This window comes from Gavialis gangeticus, unplaced genomic scaffold (assembly GCF_001723915.1).
Source record: "Gavialis gangeticus isolate Ggan-Ray unplaced genomic scaffold, GavGan_comp1, whole genome shotgun sequence".
Classification (NCBI taxonomy): domain Eukaryota; kingdom Metazoa; phylum Chordata; order Crocodylia; family Gavialidae; genus Gavialis; species Gavialis gangeticus.
In genome coordinates this window covers 3,029,645-3,033,394 of record NW_017728983.1, presented here as the reverse complement: position 1 = coordinate 3,033,394, position 3,750 = coordinate 3,029,645, and the positions used below count along the sequence as shown (strand labels likewise).

General features: G+C 47.2%; 1 long non-coding RNA gene across 1 annotated transcript in view; it reads left to right on the top strand.

Moving 5' to 3' along the window:
* Positions 1-390: 390 nt before the first annotated feature.
* Positions 391-3,750, top strand: part of LOC109294280 — a 10,002-nt gene continuing 6,642 nt past the window's right edge. The window contains exons 1-2 of the long non-coding RNA XR_002096501.1: positions 391-402; positions 1,708-1,710. This is a non-coding gene — a long non-coding RNA (uncharacterized LOC109294280). The remainder of the gene's footprint in view (positions 403-1,707; positions 1,711-3,750) is intronic.

Genomic DNA, 3,750 nt, shown 5'->3' with positions numbered 1-3,750 from the left:
TGCCCTGCTGCCCCCTGACTATGTGACTGGCCCTGCTTTGGACCTTCTCAGTGCTGTCCACACCCCTTCTGAAGTGCGGCGCCCAGAACTGGATGCAGTACTCCAACTTCAGCCTGACCAGTGTCGCATAGAGGGGGAGGATCACCTCCTTGGACCTTCTTGTGCTGCATCTGTGATGCATGACAAGGTGTGGTTGGCCTTCCTGACTGTGTCCTCACACTGGCGGCTCACGTTCATCCTGGAATCAATAGTGACTCCAAGATCCTTCTCTGCCTCTGCACTGCCGAGAAGGGAGTTCCCCAGCCTGTAGGTATGGTGCTGGTTCTTCCTCCCCAGGTTCAATACCCTGCACTTGTCAGTATTGAATCCCATCCTATTCTCATCCGCCCATGCCTGTAATCTGTCCAGATCTAGTTTGTAGCCTGTCCCTCCCTTCTATCATGCCCACCTCTCCCCACATCTTAGTGTCATCCAGGAATTTGAACAAGGTGCTTTTCCCCCCCTTGTCCAAGTTGCTGATGAAGATGTTGAACAGTGTGCGCCTGAGGATCGAGCTCTGGGGGACCCCACTGCCCACACATAACACACTGTTAGCTTAGACTTAAGACTAAGTCAGAAAAGGCAAGAAGGACAAGGAGGAACACTTTCCCTTTTGTGTTAATGGTTTTTCAGGGACTCAGGCAGAAGTCCACAGATGGGTCTAGTAGGTGGAACAGAAACTGATCCTTCAAGTCTTTATGGTAGACCACCATCAGCTGAAACTGGTCAAAAAGCACTCCTTGCCATTGCTAAAAGAGACATGGCAAATGTCCCATTGAGCCTATATAGATATTTCTTTTAGCTACAAATGTATGATTTTCACATTGGATTAAAAGGAGAGATTTGGTAGTTGCAGTGGAGGAAACTCCAGACCTATACAGAGTACATGTCATATTGGCCACTGTGGTCCCCTGCTTTTCCTGTGGCAGGTTAGTGTGTCATGCTTTGTGTTGTGTCGGGGTGATCATGTAGTTTTGCTAAGAGGTCAGACAGTGGATTTATATAGGATGGTTTGAATAGGGCAGGGGGTTGGACTAGATGACCTCCAGAGGTCCCTTCCAGCCTGACTTCTCTATGATTCTATTAAAAAAAAGTCAAGCCTTGAGTGAAATGTAGCTGCTGACTGTTAATTACTGTTGTGGATGGGACGTACGTGCAGCAACTCAGTGTTCCTCAGAGCCTGGATAGATGAAACATTTACATTGGAAGTATTTGCATTACACTGGTGTGAAAAACATGCAAACAGATGAGGCTACGGCATAAGCAGAGCCGGAACTGGTCTATGTATGGTACAGAGACACATTACACAGAAGTTGATTGGTTAGAAGTTAGATGTAGACGGACGCAGACCTTTCTTATAGGGCTTGGCTGGGAGAGACTGCTGAGCACCACCACCTCCGGCATAAGGAAAGGATCACAGAGGCAATTTTTTTCTTACACTAAACAAGGAACTTGACTATTAAGGAAAAGAGTGTTTTCCTTACAGCTACTCCGTGTCACTGGATGGCTTCTACTGAGAACATTCCCCCTCCTGCCTGACTTCTTGTTCCAAATTGTGACAAAAAACTTAGCAGTTTTGGCTGTCCATCCCCTGCATTTGAGGTGAGTGGGATGGAAAAATCCCATATCCTGCCTCCTCCTCTTTTAGGCCTTTGAGGAGAAGTACAGAAGGTATCTAATAGCCCTCAGTTACCTGGACCTAGGAAGTTAAACGATCTCTGTGGCTTCCTTTCCCTTTGAAGAGTCCCATTAACTTCCTTTCCCTTCAGCCCTCTCAAAGGAAGTATGAAGATTATGTTGGGGGGTTAATGTCACTATACTATGGGGGAGGTAATATAGAAATGTCCCCACGAGGTTTTCCAAAATCCCGCACAAGTTGGAAACATGAATCCAAATTAAAATGATACTTTGATCATTGGTTTCTGGCTCTTCTTGAAGCAAGAAGAAAAGCAGCAAATTGGAATAAAAGGAATAAGCTGAATCTGTGCACTGAGAGAGGTGAATGATAACCACATATAAACCCAGATCTTCTAATGGTGCCTAAATTCGTGCGTAGATGGCATCTGGAGCCTTTAAATGTTAATTCTTACTTGCGGGGATCCTGGCGCGTTCAGAAAGAATGAGATGCCACACAAAGGGCCCCTCTCGATGTTTGTTTTTCTGGCCTTTTTTAATGTTAAAATTTGTTCTAATTCATTTCTTTCAAAAAACCCCCAGCTTGCCTCCAAAAGCATTGGCACAAAGAGAGAGCCATTTCTGGAGTCAGTAGCAGGGCATACTTCACTTCCTTCTGCTCTGAGGTGGCAGAATAAAGAGCTCCTGCCGTAATCTTTTTCTAAGAGTTGCATTGTTAAAACCTTCCTTAGGGAAATCCAGAGAGCGTAATTGCTCTAGTCTGACTCTGCCCGCTGAGCTGCTTGAATTAAGTGGGTGTTCTGGAATCTTGAGCAAAGTCTTCTGGGAAGTGACCTTTGACCCCCGGCACTGCACTTCGCAACCTGCTGCTAATTAGGATGGAGAGAGTCCCCCTTTGTTTTCAAATAGTAGTTTACCTCTGTCTTCACTTTCTGCTGGGAGCTGACCGGAATGACTTAGAGCATAATAAACGGGGCACAGCAGATGGTAACACACCAGCATGCCAGAGCCGTAAAACAAAATTCTTAACATTGAAAAGTTGGGAGGCGGAGCGGCCATGCTTTGAACTGTTTGCTGAGTCTTCCCAGCAAAGTGTCTCATTATCCACCGACCTGTTAGTGCAGGAATTAATGTCTGTGACAAGCTTTTGTTTAAAAAATAATCCACCTCCATGGCCAGCCTCTGCCTTGCTGTTTCCATTCAGTAGCGGCTGGCCTGGGATGCCTTGGTTAGGAAGCACTTTGGAGAGTAGACGAAGGACTTTATACAACATCTGCTGAAGGGACTCCCACTGACCTCAGGGGATTGGATCAAGTCTGTGGTGCTTGCTCACAGAGTGACTTGCTCAGTCTCCTGGCCTGTTGCTTCCCTGCTCCCTTTCAGTGCTAAAGTATTCTTAGTCAGCCACTGCTGATCTGGGGGCTAGCATCAACTACAGGGGGGAAAGCAGCAAACTGAAATAAAAGGAATAAGCTGAACCTATGTGGATTTCCCACTGGAAAGCACTCAGCAGCCACCATAAACACATCAGAAGAGATGGAAATTTGCAAAGGCAAAACCTGTGAGATAGAGACTGTGGGCTTGCTTAATGGATTCATATTCATAGATGTTAGGGTCGGAGGGGACCTCAGTAGATCCCTATCCAACCTCCTCTTGAAGACCCCCAGGGTAGGGGAGAGCACCACCTCCCTTGGGAGCCCATTCCAGACCTTGGCTACTCTAACCGTGAAGAAGTTTCTTCCAATGTCCAGTCTAAATCTGCTCTCTGCTAGCTTATGGCCATTATTTCGTGTAACCCCCAGGGGCGCGTTGGTGAGTAGAGCCTCACCAATTCCCTTCTGTGCCCCCATGATGAATTTATTGGCAGCCACAAGGTCGCCTCTCAACCTTCTCTTGTGCAGGCTGAAGAGGTCCAGGTGCCCTAGTCTCTCCTCATAGGGCTTGGCCTGCAAGCCCTTAACCATACAAGTGGCCCTTCTCTGGACCTTCTCCAGGTTATCCACATCTCTCTTAAAGTGTGGCGCCCAAAACTGGACGCAGTATTCCAGCTGCGGTCTGACCAGTGCCCGATAGAGG